General features: G+C 37.9%; 1 pseudogene; it reads left to right on the top strand.

Moving 5' to 3' along the window:
• Positions 1-722: 722 nt before the first annotated feature.
• LOC112649540 (heat shock cognate 71 kDa protein-like) lies at positions 723-1,411 on the top strand (annotated as a pseudogene).
• The last annotated feature ends 16,871 nt before the right edge of the window (positions 1,412-18,282 follow it).

Here is an 18,282-nt window from a genome sequence, read left to right on the forward strand (position 1 = left end):
ATTATCTCTTTATTCCCATTCGGCCTCCCTCTTTTATCTTGTTTATGTTTTAGTGGTCAATGTTGGGGTTTCTATAAGTGTTTCTGATTTATATAAACTTGGGATTGAGCATCTTCTAACATACAGAACAAAATACACTCAGAACCGAGAGGATCACCCTCTAGGACCCCTCAGGTAGACTACAATCTCTCTCCACTACCAGTATCTCTCTCACCACAACCAGCCCCCAGCTCCCGCCTTTTTTCTTTTTTCCTCTTTACTGTATTCTTCTTCTTTTTCTTTTTTCACTTTAGTGGTCCTTTTTTTCTCTGTTCTTCTTTTTCATTTTCTGGTCTCTGCCCTCTTCACAATAATCTAGGGTGTATATTACTTTGGTAGTGATTGACATTTTTTTAAAATTTTTATTTATTTATGATAGTCACACACACACACACAGAGAGAGAGAGAGAGGCAGAGACATAGGCAGAGGGAGAAGCAGGCTCCATGCACCGGGAGCCCGACGTGGGATTCGATCCCGGGTCTCCAGGATCACGCCCTGGGCCAAAGGCAGGCGCTAAACCACTGCACCACCCAGGGATCCCGTGGTTGATATTTTTGACTCAACCCACTCATACAGCCACTGTGCATTGAACAAAATGACTAGAAGGAAGAATTCACCATAAAAGAAAGAACCTGAAATAGTATTCTCTACCCCCAAGTTACAGAGTATGGATTTCAATACAATGACTGTGCTCATCAAGCACAATACTACCATTCCTACCAAACAGACAGAAAACATTACTACCTACTCTGACAACCAGCCCGGTATGCTTATTCAGGTATATGAAGGTAAGCATGCTATGATCAAGGATAACAACCTACTTGGCAAGTTTGAACTTAGAGGCATACCTCCTGCATTCCTCAGATTGAAGTCACTTTTGATATTGATGCTAACAGTATGTCTCTACTGTGGATAAGAGCACATGGAAAGAGAACAAGATTACCATCACTAATGGCAAGGGCTGCTTGAGCAAGGAGGACATTGAGTGCATGGTCCAGGAAACTGAGAAGTACAAAGCTGCAGATGATAAGCATCAGGACAAGGTGTCTTCCAAGAATTCACTTGAGTCTTATGTATTCAACATGAAAGCAACTGTTGAAGATGAAAAAGTTCAGGGCAAAATCAATGATGAAGACAAAGATTCTTGACAAGTGCAATGAAATCAACAATTGGCTCAATAAGAACCAGACTGCAGAGAAGGAAGGATGTGAACATCAGCAGAAAGAGCTGGAGAAAGTGCAACCCCATCATTATGAAGCTATACCAGAGTGCAGGGAACATGCCAGGAGGAATGCCTGGAGGCTTCCCTGGTGGTGGAGCTCCTCCCTCTCATGGTGCTTCTCTAGGCCTACCATTGAAGAGGTTGATTAAACCAACCTGACAAGGGGTCTAGCATTGTTCCACACAACATTTGAAGGACACAAATTTACAGCAAATTCCATGGCACTTTTAAAGTAAAGTTGCTATAGAAAATATACTGGGCATTATTAATACTTGAATATGGAATATGTGCACAGAGAAAGGAAATATATATTGCACTTTATAAGCACTGTATTGTTAACTGAAAAATGCAATGTCTTAAATAAAACTGTATTTAAAATTGCCACCAAAAAATAGTCAATTCAGAAGCACAATTATAAAGCTACTGGTGGCTCTGGAAAAAAGCATAAAGGACTCTAAAGACTTTCTTACTGCATAATTGAGATTTAATCAGGCCAATATTAAAAATAGATTAAATTAGATGCAATCAAAACTGGATGTCCTAACTGCTAAGGTTAATGCAATGGAAGAGAGAGTGAGTGACATAGAAGACAAATTAATGGTAAGGAAGGAAGCTGAAGAAAAAAGAGAAAAACAATTAAGAGACCATGAGGAAAGGCTTAGGGAAATAAATGATAACCTGACAAGGAAGAATTTACATATAAATAGGGCTCCAGAAGAGGCTGAGAGGACCATAAAGTATATGTGAACAAATCATAGCTGATAATGTCCCTAATCTGGGGAAGAAAACAAACATTCATATCAAAAAGATTGAGAGGACCCCCCAAAAATCAATAAAATCCATTCAACAATGTAACATTTAATAGTGAAAATTGCAAATTCCGAAAATAAAGAGAAAATCCTTAAAGCAGTGAGAGACAAGAGATTCTTAAATTATATGGAGAGAAATACCAGATTAACAGCAGACGTTTCTACAGAGACCTGGCAGGCTAGAAAGGGCTGGCATGTTATATTCAGAGTACTAAATGAGAAGAACAAGCAGGCAAGAACACTTTATCCATCAAGGCTCTCATTCAGAATAGAAGGAGAGATAAAGAGCTTCCAGGATAGGCAGAAACTGAAAGAACATGTGACCACCAAACCACCTCTGCAAGAAATATTAAGGGGGACCCTGTAAAACAAAGATGAAGCATAAAGAAACAATCCACAAATACATGGACTGAATAGGTAATACCATGACACTAAATTCATATATTTCAGTAGTTACTCTGAACATGAATGGGCTAAATGATCCCATCAAAAGATTGAGGGTTTTGGACTGGATAAAAAAGCAAGAACCATCTCTATGCTGTCTACAAGAAACTAATTTTAGACCTGAGGACACATAGAGCATGAAAATGAAAGGTTGGAGAACCATTTGCCATTCAAATGGCCCTCAAAGGAAAGCAGGAGTAGGAATCCTCATATCAGGTAAATTAAAGTTTATGCCAAAGACTGTAGTAAACAATGATGAGGGACACTATATCATACTTAAAGGATCTATCCGACAAGAGAAGTTAACAATCATGAATATTTATGCCCCTAATGTGGGAGCTGCCCAATATATCAATTAATTAATAATGACAGTAAAGAGATACTTAGATAATAATACACTAATACTGGGAGACTTCAACACGGCAGTTTCTGCGAATGACAGATTTTCTAAGCACAACATCACCAAAGAAACAAGGGCATTAAATGATACCCTGGACCAAACAAATTTCACAGATATATATAGAACGTTCCATCCATACAAAACTGAATACATATTATTCTCAAGTGGACATGGAACTTTCTCCAGAATAGACTACACAGCGGGTCACAAATCAAGTCTCAACTGATACCAAAAGATTGGAACCGTCCCTTGCATATTTTCAGACCACAATGCTTTGAAACTAAAAGTCAATCACAAGAAGAAATTTGGAAGAAACTCAAACGCATGGAGGTTAAAGAGCATCCTGCTAAAGGATGAATGGTTCAACGATGAAATTATAAAAGAATTAAAAAATATTCATGAAAACTAATGAAAATGAAGATACAGCCACTCAAAAATCTTTGGGATACAGCAAAAGCATTCCTAAGAGGGAAATACATCACAATACAAGCATCCTTCAAAAAATTGGAAAAAACTCAAATACACAAGCTAACCTTGCTCCTAAAGGAATTAGAAAAAGAAAAAAAAAAACAAATAAAGCCTACACCACGAAGAAAAAGAAAGTTAATAAAGATTTGAGCAGAACTCAATGAAAGAGAGACCAGAAGAACGGTAAAACAGATCAACAAAACCAGGGGTTGGTTCTCTGAAAAAATTAAAAAGATAAACCACTAGCCACCCTTATTAAAAATAAGAAAAACTCAAAAAATGTTTGAAAAGACTCAAATTAATAAAATCATAAATGAAAGAGGAAAGATCACAACCAATACCAAGGAAATACATTTGATTTTATAAACGTACTCTGAGCAGCTATACACCAATAAATAAGGCAATCTAGAAGAAATGGATGCATTTCTGGAAAGACACAAATTACCAAAACTAGAACAGGAAGAAATAGAAAACCTGAACAGTCCAATAATGAGGGAGGAAATTGAAGCAGTCATCAAAAATCTCCCAAGACAAAAGTCCAGGGCCAGATGGCTTCCCAGGAGAATTCTAAGTCCAGGGACAGATGGCTTCCCAGGAGAATTCTATCAAACATTTAAAGAAGAAGCAGTACCTATTTTACTAAAGCTGTTCAAAAGATAGAAAGGGACGGAATTCTTCCAAACTTGTTTTATGAGGCCAGAATCATCTTAATTCCAAAACCAAAGACTCCATCAAAAAGGAGAATTATAGATCAATATCCCTGATGAACTCAGGTGCAAAAATACTCAACAAGATACTAGCCAATGGGATCCAACAGTATATTAAGAATTCACCATGAGCAAGTAGGATTTATCCCCAGGATGCAAGGCTGGCTAAACACTCATAAAGAAATCAGTGTGATAGATTATATCAAAATACAAAAAACAAGAAACATATGATCTTCTCAAAAGATGCAGAGTAAATATTTGACAAAATACAGCATCCTCTTCTGATCAAAACTCTTCAGAGTGTAGGGATACAGGGAAGATTCCTCAGTATCTTTAAAGCCATCTATGAAAAGCCCATAGCAAATATCATTCTATTTTTTAAGATTTCATTTATTTATTCATGATATATAGATATATCATGTATATCATGTATAGCTGCTCGGAGTACGTTTATAAAATCAAATGTATTTCCTTGGTATTGGTTCTGATCATTCCTCTTTCATTCATGATTTTAATAATTTGAGTCTTTTCAAAAAATTTTTGAGTCTTTTATTATTTTTAATAAGGGTGGCTAGAGAGAATGAGAGAGAGAGAGAGAGAGAGAGAGAGAGGCAGAGACACAGGCAGAGGGAGAAGCAGGCTTCACGCAGGGAGCCTGATGTGGGACTCGATCCCAGGACCCCAGGATCACGCCCTGAGCCAAAGGCAGACACTCAACCACTGAGCCACCAAGGTGTCCCAACAAATATCATTCTCAGTGGGGAAACACTGAGAGCCCTAAGTTCAGGAACATGACAGGGATATCCACTGTCACCACTGCTATTCAACATAGTACTAGAAATCATAGCCTCAGCAATCAGACAACAAAAAGAAACAAAAAGCATTGAAAGCCGCAAAGTACAAGTCAAACTCTCCTTTGCAGATGACATGATACTGTACATAGAAAACCCAAAAAACTCCAACCCAAGATTGCTAGAATTCATACAGCAATTCTACAATGTGGTAGGATACAAAATCAATTCCCAGAAATCAGTGGCATTTTTATACACTAACAATGAAACTGAAGAAACACAAATTAAGGAATCAATCCGATTTACAATTGCACCCAAATGCATAAGATATCTAGGAATAAACCTAACCAAAGAGGTAAAGGATCTATACCCTAAAAACTATGGTACACCTCTGAAAGTAATTGAGGAAGACACAAAGATATGGGAAAATATTCCATGCTCATGAATTGGAGGAATTATTATTGTGAAAACGTCTATGCTACCCAGGGCAATTGACACATTCAGTGCAATCCATATCAAAATACCATGGACTTTCTTCAGAGAGATGGAACAAATAAGATTTGCACAGAATCAGAAAATACCCTGAATAGCCAGGGTAACATTTGAAAAGAAAACCAAAGCTGGGGCTTCACAATCCCGAATTTCAAACTGTATTACAAACCTGTGATCATTAAGACAGTGTGGTACTGGCACAAAAACAGACACCTAGATCAATGGAACAGGATAGAGAATCCAGAAATGGATCCCCAACTCTATAGTCGACTAATATTCAACAAAGCAGGAAAGACTATCCACTGGAAAAAGGACAATAAATGATGTTGGCAAAATTGGACAGCCATGTACAGAAGAATGAAACTAGACCATTCTCTTACACCAGACACAATGATAAACTCAAAATGGATGAAAGATCTAAATGTGAGACAAGAGCGCATCAAAATTCTAGGGTAGAACATAGGCAACACCATTTTTAAACTTGGCCACAGTAACTTCTTCACGATTCATCTATGAAGGCAAGGGAAACAAAAGCAAAAATGAACTATTGGAACCTAATCAGGGTAAAAGCTTCTTCACAGCAAAAGAAACAGTCAACAAAACTGAAAGACTACCTACAGGGGATGCCTGAGTGGCTCAGTGGTTGTGTGTTTCCTTTCATCTCAAGGCATGATTATGGGATTTGGGATGGAGTCCCACATCAGGCTCCTTGTGGAGAGCCTGCTTCTCCCTCAGCCTGTGTCTCTGTCCCTCTCTCTCTCTGTGTTTATCATGAATAAGTAAATAAAGTATTAAAAAAAGACAACCTACAGAATGGGAGAATATTTTACAAATGTCATATCAGATAATGGGCTACTATCCAAGATCTATAAAGAACTTATTAAATCCAACACCCAAGAAAGAATCCAGTCACAAAATGGGTAGATAACATAAACTGACATTTCACCAAAGAAGACATATACATGGCCAACAAGCACATGAGAAAATGCTGTGCATCACATGCCATCATGGAAATACAAATCAAAACCACAATGAAATACCACCTCATACTAGTGAGAATGGAGGAAATTAACAAACAGGAAACAATAAATGTTGGAGAGGATGTGGAGAAAGGGGAACCCTCTTGCACTATTGGTGGGAGTGCAAAGTGCTACAACCACTCTGGAAAACAGTGTGGAGGTTCCTCACGAGTTAAGAATAGAGCTACCCTATGACCCAGCAATTGCACTCCTGGGAATTTACCTCAAAGATACAGATGTATTGAAATTCCGGGATCCTTGCACCCCATTGTTTATAGCAGCAATGTCCACAATAGCCAAACTGTGGAAAGAGCCTCAATGTACTTTAGCAAATGAATGGATAAAGAAGAAAGAGCCTCAATGTACTTTAGCAAATGAATGGATAAAGAAGAAGAATATTACTCAGCCATTAGGAAGGACAAATGCCCACCATTTGCTTCGACGTGGATAAACCTGGACGGTATTATGCTGAGTGAAGTAAGTCAATTGGAGTACAATCATCATATGGTTTCACTCATACATGGAATATAAGAAATAGTGAAAGGGATTATAAGGGAAAGAAGTGGAAATGAGTGGGGAAAAGTCAGACATGGAGAGAAACCATGAGAGACTCCTAACTCTTCGAAATGAACAAAGGGTTGCAGAAGGGGAGGTGGGTGGGGGATTTGGGTAAGTGGGTGAGGGGCACCGAGGAGGGCACTTGATGAGATGAGCACTGGGTGTTATATGTTGGCTAATCGAACTTCAATAAAATCCTAAAAACAAAAAGAAAACAAAAGAGAAGAAAAATGACTCTCAGATCCACTACTTCAGTGTCATGGTCTTGTTTCAGGTATTTAGCATCTCACCAACATAATCACATAAGCCCTTGAGTGGTCTTCTTGCTTCTATATTTTGTGAGTTTATAGTTTTTTTGAAAACAAACTAGTATGCACAAAATAATAGCTTCAACGCTTCATATCTCAATGTTCTGTAGAGATTTCATGAGCATAGATTCTTTTTATTCAATATATTCCCAGGGTGACAGGTTTTTCAACTAAGTACAGAGAGTTAATTAAGCTAACTAATGAATATTGGTTAATGATAGAACAGCAAATGGAACCTAATTTATGAGTGAGATAATAGTGATTCCCTATTTCCAGGCATTAGTATCAACTTCTTAATCAGTTACATTTTGCTTGGTATAATCATAGAATATAATAGTAATACTGGAAATAGCAGTAAATACTCTACATAATTATATATTTTCCCTGCCTACATAAAACACTGTTTTAGACCAAATTTACATGGCTTTTATTATACACTGGGCAAAGATATTTTTATAAAGATGCTATTTTAATTTTTATGTAAATTATTTTTAATCTTCCCTTTTCTTCCTTAAAGGTAGTTTAAAATGCTAGAATCCAATTACTAAGGCTCACTACAGCTCACCACTGCCAACACCTTCAATCACAAATATGCAAACACATACATACACATACATTAACCTTACAAATTTTTCTTATTTAGGAAAAGAAAATTGCTTTTACTTTTTGATTTTTTCTATAACTTCATTTTCTCTAAAATATCATTCTCAAATTGAGTCATTTGTGTTTTTTCTCTCTCAACTGTTAATTTTTTTAAATGTGTCTCTTTAGATATCACAAGGTGATACTTGATTGTGTAATATATCATATCTGATTATTGTCATATTTCCTTAAACTGTGTCCATAATGAACACAATGTACCTGAAGTAATTTGTCACCCTGGGAATATATTGAATAAAAAGGATCTATGCTCATGAAATCTCAACAAAACATTGTCATCTTTGAAGCTATTATTTTGTGCATACATATCTGCTTTCAAAAAGAGGACTATAAACCTGCAAAACATAAAAGCAAGACCACTCAAGGGCAAGATACAGCACAGCACCTGGTTTGCTGGTCTATAACATTCAATGTAGGTTCCTGAAGTGGAAAAGAAAGTAGTAAGTTAAAACACATTGACTAGGGGTCGGGGCAAGATGGCGGAGGAGTAGGGTCCCTGTCACCCTGTCCCCACCAACTTACCTAAGTATCAAATCATCCTGAAAACCTATGAATTCTACCTGAGACTTAAAAGAGAGAACAGCTGGAATGCTACAGTGAGGAGTTTGTGCATCTAACAAGCTAGGAAGCCAGAAAAAAAAATTAAAAACAAGCCAGTTGGCAAGGGGGCCCCCGCAAAGAGCTGGGCTAAGGCCAGGTGGTGAAAGCCTCCAGGACAGGAAAGCCCAGTCCCAGGAAAGCAGGAACTATAAAAATCTGCACCGGAATCTTCCTGGACGGAAAGGCACAGAGCAGTGAAATTGGGCAGAACCACAGGAGGGGCAATGGAGCCTGCAGTCTCCCAGAGTCACTAACAGAAGTGCAACTGGGGGAAAGCATGCCACAGACTGTGGGCCGAGCTCGGTAAAGGGCTGGAGCACGCACCCGGTGGGGCATCGGGAGAGGCCAATCGGTCAGGCAGGGGCTCCAGGCAGAGGGGGCTGTGTCCTGCTGCCTTCGGGAGCAGTGGCCCGGGAGCACGATTCCAGGAGTGCAGGCCCTGGGTCCCCGGGCAACGGGGGACACAGCCCAGGATCCCGCACTCCCCCCCGGGACAGGAGGAGGTGGGAAGGGCACAGGACAGTGAGGATTCTCCTTCTGCTGGGCGCTCCCAAGCTATGCAGATCAGCGCCCCCCCCAACCCTGGGAGCATCCAGGCCAGTATGGACTCGAGACTGCTGTAGTTACTGCATGACCTGACTCCAGAGCTGGAGACCTGGCCGCCGCCAGTGTTATTGCTCCTCCTGGTGTCCCCCTGCATCTGGAACAGAGCAGGGCCGCCAAGGAACAGCGGCCTCACAGGATAAACAGCTCCCACTGAGCCCTGCACCTGGCAGGGGGCGGGGCACCTCCTCGAGGTGTACACACCTGAGAATCAGCACAGCAGGCCCTTCCCCAGAAGACCAGCTAGAAAGGGGAAGAGCAAGTATTTGGCCAAGCAGCTCTGGAAAGCTCCAGGGAAAGTGGAGAGATTTACAGTATATAGAACCAGAGGATACCACTCCATGTTGTTGTTGTTTTTTCTTCCTTTTTCCAGTACAACTAGTTTTTAGCCACTCTGCACTGAAAAAAATGACTAATAAGAAGAACTCACCATGAAAGAAAGAATCAAAAACAGTTCTCTCTCCCACAGAGTTACAAAAAGGGTATTACAATTCAATGTCAGAAAGCCAATTCAGAAGCACAACTATAAAGCTACTGGTGGCTCTGGAAAAAAAGCATAAAGGATTCAAGAGACTACATGACTGCAGAATTTAGATCAAATCAGGCCTAAATTAAAAATCAACTAAATGAGATGCAATCCAAACTGGAGGTCCTAAAGACGAGGGTTAATGAGGTGGAAGAAAGAGTGAATGACATAGAACACAAGTTGATGGCAAGGAAGGAAGCTGAGGAAAAAAGAGAAAAACAATTAAAAGACCACGAGGAAAGGTTAAGGGAAATAAATGACAGCCTCAGAAGGAAAAATAGACCTTTAATTGGGGTTCCAGATGGCACTAAGAGGAACAGAGGAACAGAAAGCATATTTGAACAAATCATAGCTGAGACCTTCCTCAATTTGGAAAGGTAAACAAGCATTCATATTTAGGAGATAGAGAGGTCCCTCTCTAAAATCAATAAAAACTGTTCAACACCTTGACATTTAATAGTGAAACTTGCAAATTCCAAAGATAAAGAAAATTCTTAAAGCAACAAGTGAAAAGAGATCCCTAACTTATAGGGGGAGAAGTATTAGATTAACTGCAGACCTCTCTACAGAGACCTGGTAGAGCAGAAAGGGCTGGATATATTCATGGTCCTTTTCTTTATAAGATTTTATTTATTTATTCATGAGGGACAGAGAGACAGAGAGAGAGAGAGAGAAAGGGAGAGGGAGAAGCAGGCTCCATGTAGGGAGCCTGACTTGCGACTTAATCCCAGGTCTCCCGGATCACACCCTGGGCTGAAGGCGGTGCTAAACGGCTGAGCCACACAGGCTGCCCTATATTCAGGGTCCTAAATGAGAAGAACATGCAGCCAAGAATACTCTATTCAGAAAGGCTCTCATTCAGAATAGAAGGAGACATAAAGAGCTTCCAAGATAGGCAGAAACTGAAAGAATATGTGACCACCAAACCAGCTGTACAAGAAATATGAAGGGGGACTCTAAAAAAAATAAAATAAAATAAAAAATAAAAAAATAAAAAGAGGAGGCCCAGAGATATAATCCACAAAAACAAGGACTGAATAGGTATTATGATGACAGTAAATTCATTTCTTTCAATAATAACTCTGAATGTGAATGGGCTTCATGATCCCATCAAAAGATGTAGGGTTTCAGACTGGATAAAAAAGTAAGACCCATCTATTTTCTGTCTACAAGAGACTCACTTTACACATAAGGACACCTCCAGCCTGAAAATGAAAGGTTGGAGAATCATTTACCATTCCAATGGTCCTCAAATGAAAGCAGGGGTAGAAATCCTCATATCAGATAAATTAGAGTGTCTCCCAAAGACTGTAGTAAGAGATGAAGAGGGACATTATATCATGCTTAAAGGATCTATCCAACAAGAGGACCTAAAAATCATGAAGGTTTATGCCCCTAATGTGGAAACTCCCAAGTATATCAATCAATGAATAACCAAAGTAAAGAGATACTTAAATAATAATACACTAATACTGGGAGACTTTAACACGGCCTTTTCTGTAAATGACAGATATTCTAAGCAAAACATCTCCAAAGAAACAAAAGCTTTAAATGATACACTGCACCAGATGGATTTCACAGATATTTACAGAACTTTACATTGAAACAAAACTGAATACATATTATTCTCAAGACACATAGAACTTTCTCCAGAATAGACCACATACAGGGTCACAAATCAGGTCTTAACTGATACCAAAAGATTGAGATTGTCCCCTGCATATTTTCAGAGCAGAATGCTTTGAAACTTGGACTCAATCACAAGAAGAAATTTGCAAGAAACTCAAACATGTGGAGGTTAAAAAGCATCCTGCTAGAAGATGAAAGGGTCATCCAAAAATTCGAGAACAATGAAAAAGATTCATGGAAACTAATCAAAATGAAGAAACAACCATTAAAAATCCTTGGGATACAGCAAAAGCAGTCCTGAGACAAAAATACATTGCAATACAGGCATCCCTCAAAAATTGGAAAAAACTCAAATACACAAGCTAAACTTGTACCTAAAGGAATTGGAGAAAGAACAGCAAATAAAACCCACACCAAGCAGAAGAGAGTTAATAAATATTCAAGCAGAACTCAATGAAATAGAGACCAGAACAACTCTAGAACAAATCAGGAGTTGGTTCTTTTAAAGAATTAATAACATAGATAAACCATTAGCCAGCCTTATTAAAAACAAAAAAGAAAAGACTCAAATTAATAAATTCATGAATGAGAAAGGAGAGATCACAAAGAATACCAAGGAAATACAAACGATTTTAAAAATATATGATAAGCACCTAAATGCCAATAAATTAGGCAATATAGAAGAAATGAACGCATTTCTGGAGAACCACAAACTGCCAAAACTGGAACAGGAAGAAATAGAAAACCTGAACAGGCCGATGACCGGGGAGGAAATTGAAGCAGTCTTGCAAAACTTCCCAAGACACAAAAGCCCAGTTCCAGATGGTTTCCCAGGGGAATTCTATCAAACATTTAAAGAAGAAACAATACCTAGTCTACTAAAGCTGTTCTGAAAGATAGAAAGAATGGAATACTTCCAAACTCATTTTATGAGGTCAGCAACACCTTAACTCCAAAACCAGACAAAGACCCCACCAAAGAGGAGAATTATAGACCAATATCCCTGATGAATACAGATGCAAAAATTCTCCACAAGATACTAGCTAATAGGATACAACAGTACATTAAAATATTATTCACCATGGCCAAGCGGGATCTATCCCCAGGGTGCAAGGCAGGCTCAACACTCATAAAGTGATCAATGTGATAGATCATATCAACAAGAGAGAAAACAAGAACCATATGATCCTCTCAATAGATGCAGAGAAACCATTTGACAAAATAGAGCATCCATTCCTGATCAAAACTCTTCAGAGTGTAGGAATAGAGGGAACATTCCTCAGTATCTTAAAAGCCATCTACGAAAGCCCACAGCAAATATCATTCTCAATGCGGAAACGCTGGGAGCCTTTCCCCTAAAACCAAGACCACGACAGGGATGTCCACTGTCACCACTGCTCTTCAACATAGTGATAAAAGTCCTCGCCTCAGCAATCAGGCAACAAAAAGAAATAAAAGTCATTCAAATTGGCAAAGAAGAAGTCAAACTCTCACTCTTTGCCGATGACATGATAGTGTACATTAAAAACCCAAAAGACTCCACCCCAAAATTGATAGAACTCATACAGCAATTCGGCAGTGTGGCAGGATACAAAATCAATGCCCAGAAATCAGTGGCATTTCTATACACTAACAATGAGACTGAAGAAAGAGAAATTAAGGAGTCAATCCCATTTACAATTGCACCCAAAAGCATAAGATACCTAGGAATAAACCTAACCTAACATCTTAGGGTAAAGGATCTATACCCTAAAAACTACAGAACACTTCAGAAAGAAATTGAGGAAGACACAAAGAGATGGAAAATACTCCATGCTCATGGATTGCCAGAATTAATATTGTGAAATGGTCAATGCTACCAAGGGCAATTTACACATTTAATGCAATCCCTATCAAATTACCATGGACTTTCTTCAGAGAGATGGAACAAATCATCTTAAGATTTGTGTGGAATCAGAAAAGACCACGAATAGCCAGGGGAATATTATAAAGAAAATCAGAGCCGGGGGTCTCACAATGCCGGATTTCAGGTTATACTACAAAGCTGTGATCATCAAGACAGTGTTGTGCTGGCACAAAAAGAGACATATAGGTCAGTGGAACAGAATAGAGAATCCAAAAATGGGCCCTCAACTCTATGGTCAGTTAGTATTCGACAAAGCAGGAAAGACTATCCTCTGGAAAAGGGCAGTCTCTTCAATCAATGGTGCTGGGAATATTGGACAGCCACATGCAGAAGGAAACTAGACCATTCTCTTACACCATACATAAAGATAAACTCAAAATGTATAAAATATCTAAATGTGAGACAAGAATCCATGAAAATACTAGAGGGGAACACAGGCTACACCTTTTTGAACTTGGCCATAGCAACTTCTTGCAAAATACATCTATGAAGGCAAGGGAAACAAAAGCAAAAATGAATTATTGGGACTTCATCAAGATAAAAAGCTTCTACACAGCAAAATAAATAGTCAACAGAACTAAAAGACAACCTACAGAATGGGAGAAGATATTTGCAAATGACATATCGGATAAGCTGCTAGTATCCAAGATCTATAAAGAAGTTACTAAACTTAACAGCCAAGAAACAATCCAATCATAAAACGTGTAAAAGAACAGAAATTTCACCAGAAAGACCTATACATGGCCAGCAAGCACATGAGAAAATGCTCCACATCCCTTGCCATCAGGGAAATACAAATCAAAACCACAATGAGATACCACCTCACACCAGTGAGAATGGGGCAAATTAACAAGACAGGAAACAACAAATGTTGGAGAGGATGTAGAGAGGGGAATCTCTTGCACTGTTAGTGGGAAGGTGAACTGGTACAGCCACTCTGGAAAACTGTGTGGAGGTTCCTCAAAGAGTTAAAAATAGACCTGCCCTAAGACCCAGCAATTGCACTGTTGGGGATTTACCCCAAAGATACAGATGCAGTGAAATGGCAGGTCACCTGCACCCCGATGTTTCTAGCAGCGATGTCCACAATAGCCAAACTGTGGAAGGAGCCTCCCAGTCCATCAAAAGATGAATGGATGAAGAAGATGTGGTGTATATATACAATGCAATATTACTCAACCTTTAGAAACAACAAATACCAACCATTTGTTTCAACGTGGATGGACCTGGAGGGTATTATGCTGAGTTAAGTAAGTCAATCGGAAAAGGACAAACATTATCTAGTCTCATTCATATGGGGAATATAAAAAATCGTGAAAGGGAATAAAGGGGAAAGGAGAGAAATTGAGTGGGAAATATCAGAGAGAGTGACAGAACATGAGAGACTCCTAACTCTGGGAAATGAACAAGGGGTGTTGGAAAGGGAAGTGGGCGAGGGGTGGGGTGACTGGGTGTCGGGCACTGATGGGGGCACTTGACAGGTTGAGCACTGGGTTTTATGCTATATTTATATTCTATAAATTGAACTCCAATAAAAAAATATGAAGAAAACGCACATTGACTAATTTCAAAAGTTTGAATTTCTACATCTTTTTATAACATGGAAGAGCCAAATGGGGCTTAAATAGAGCTGCTCAGCCATCAGAAACTAGTAGAAATAAACATTTTTTGTCCTATCAGAGTCTGTTTAAAGATTTTGTCACTCTGTGCTGCCTGTCCTAGTGACCATATTTAACACGTTTTTTAAATAGAAAAGCATCTTCAGCTTAGTTTCCTTAGTCTCAGTGTTGACACAGCATTACATAAAAAAATAGAGTTACAAACTCTTTTGTTACTATTATCCTAAATGCAAGCTCTCAAGAACTGCACCTAATGAAAACAGCAATTTGATCAGTTGACCTTAGGAAATAGATACCTAATATGTATATTTCTACTTTTTAAATGACATAGTAACCTTGCAAAACCCACAGGAAATTTGAAGTTAGAAAGATTCTGAATGGCCAAAGAAGTTTAATCACTGTGATCATTTTTTGTTGCATTGCTTTATTTGTCAAACATATTTCTATTGAGGTTCTTTCAATTTGAAATTTCATGAAGTTTCAGAGCCACTCAATGCTAAATGGGGATCTTGTAATTTATATGTGACATGTGTGGTTTTAAACACAAGATTTTTATCAGTGAATTGATAAAAGCTCGCCCAGAAACAAAGAAATTTGTTTTCTTGTGTAAGTTATGAATAATTAAATTTGATATTTACTATGTTCTTTAAGCTTTTAGGAGTATTATCACAGCATACAGATACCTATTGCTATCTTCCTGGAGTGCATTGCTTCTTTCTCTTAGTCTATTGAGGTAACTTTTGAATAATGCTTTCATCACTTCGGTATATTTAATATGCCTATGTTTTAGTCCATCTCCTGTATGGAAAGGAGACATTATTATCTGGCCAAGAGTATTTTGGCTGCTCTTGAAACCTATAAATGCAATAAATATCCCATGTGTCAAGGAAAGCAATTGGCTAAGGCTAATGAAGTGGTATACTATATACATATAATAGAGATATGATATGAAGGGAGCTAATATTTGAGAACAATGACTTAATAAAGTGAAAGTGGTAATTCCCCTGGTGTTTTAGATTATCAGAGTACTCTGATTTTTCCTAAAGTAAAACCTGACCATATTCTCACCATCTAGAAAGAGATGGCCTTTTAAATCAATATGTAAGATGAAAGATTTTGGATACCTTTGTGGAAGTTTTTTTTTTCCTATTCAATCTTGTTAGCTTCTTCTAAAGTAAACTTTAAACTCAACTAACATAGATTTCTCTTATTCAATCATTCCTTTATTTATTCATAAAATATTTGCATATCACTGCACATATGAAGACACATAGATGAAAGAAACTAATGTATACTGAGTACCTACTTCTTGTTAGCAGAGTGCTAAAATTTTTCAGCATATAATAATTATGAACTTTATATTTTTGCATTCATCTTATATATTTTTAAAGTATTTTATTTATTTATTTGCGAGAGGCAGAGACATAGGCAGAGGGAGAAGCAGGCTCCTCAAAGGGAACCTGATGTAGGACTCCATCCCCAGACCCTGGGATCATGCCCTGAGCTGAAGGCAGATGCTCAACCATTGAACCACCCAGGCATCTTTTCTCTTTGTTTCATAAACAAAGAAACTGTTACACAGGAGTTAAATAGCATGCTATGCTCTCTTATCTAATATGTATGAGTAACACAAAACACAAATAAGATACTAATGCCTGCTTTTGAGGAGCTTATGATCTAGTGGAAAATTAAGCAGTACCCTAAATAATTAGAATGTGAAGCAGATGCTTTTCATGCCATAGCAAATATAGGAAAACCTTTATGTATCAATTCAGCAAAGGTTGCCAGATAGCGTTGACTTTGTAGCATGTTTCTTTTAGTAAGCAGAGTAGTATTTTCTATGTTTATGATTTGCATCACTTTTTCTTTTACCTATTCAAGGCTAATGGGTGAATATAGAGCTTTTGACAAAGCTTGAGTATTAGAGTGAAATCTTATTTTCTTGTCAACTGTTGACAGAGCCAGAAATAATTTCTTTAAAGTGAATCTTATCCCACCACTCTTGTATTTGTAATTCTTAAAATTGGTTACCTTTTCATAAGAAAAAAATGTAACACACAAGAAGAATATTTTTTAATCTTCTCTTTGAGATATCAACTAAAACCCCAAGTACTCTTTGCCATTCTCTCCATGTCATATCTAGTTACAGAAATCTACTTCCATTGATGAATTCAGGCTGCACCATAGAAATGAAGCATTACCTCATAATTATACTTCTTAGTTTTTAACTCTATAGTATTTTTCATTAAAGTATAATTCTACTTTTGATTTTTATTGAAAAGACCTTTCTCCTCATTAATAAGAAAAGTTAATTTTTTAAAGAGGTGTTCTGTATTTTATTAAGTGTGGATTTTTGGGGGGAAAAAGGAGGTGATATAAAAAACTTGCAATGGTAGAAGTCACCAAAATTTGGGACTATGCAGATTAATTTTTTATTGATTATTGAAACAATCCATTGGGAATTCATAGTAAAGCAAAATATAATAAAATGTTAGATTCACCTCTGTTTGCCTCAAGTTTGGGGTTTAAATGATAAAATTAAATTCATTTCCTTTTTTATTAAAGTATAATTAACATACAATGCTATATTAATTTCTGGTGTATACTTGTTGATTTAATAATTCTATACATTACTCAATGCTCACCATGACAATAGCAGTCATCATTTGTCACCATATAACATTGTAGCTATATATAACATATATAACTACATTCCCTATGTTGTACTTTCATCTCTGTGACTTATTTTATAACTGGAGGTTTTACCCCTTAATTCCTTTTGTCTGTTTTGCTCATCTCCCCCTTTTCACTCCCTTCTGGCAGTCACATCTGTTCTCTTTATTTAAGAGTATATTTTTGCTTGTTCATTTGTTTCGTTTTTTAGATTACACACATATCAATAGACACCTTGGTTGCTTCTGTATCTTGGCTATCGTAAATAGTGTTGCAATAAACATAGGGGTGCATATATCTTTACAAACGTGTTTTTGTTTTCTTTTGGTAAATACCCAGTAGTGGAATTACTTGGTCATATGATATTTCTATTTTACATTTTTGAGGTGCTCCCATACTGTTTTCCACAGTGGTTGCACCAATTCACATTCTCATCAACAGTGTGTGAGGTTTCTCTTTTTTCCATTTCCTTGCCAACATTTATTTCTTGTCTTTTTTGTTCTAGCTATTCTGGTTGATATATGAGATTATGTCTCATTGTGGTTTTTTTTTTTTTAAATTTTTTAATTTATTTATGATAGTCACACAGAGAGAGAGAGGCAGAGACACACACAGGCAGAGGGAGAAGCAGGCTCCATGCACCGGGAGCCTGACGTGGGATTCGATCCCGGGTCTCCAGGATCGCGCCCTGGGCCAAAGGCAGGCGCCAAACCACTGCGCCACCCAGGGATCCCTCATTGTGGTTTTGACTAACATTTCCCTAATGATTAATGATGTTGAGCATCTTTTCATGTGTGCCTGTTGGCCA

This window comes from Canis lupus, chromosome X, assembly GCF_003254725.2.
Source record: "Canis lupus dingo isolate Sandy chromosome X, ASM325472v2, whole genome shotgun sequence".
NCBI classification, from domain to species: Eukaryota; Metazoa; Chordata; class Mammalia; order Carnivora; family Canidae; genus Canis; species Canis lupus.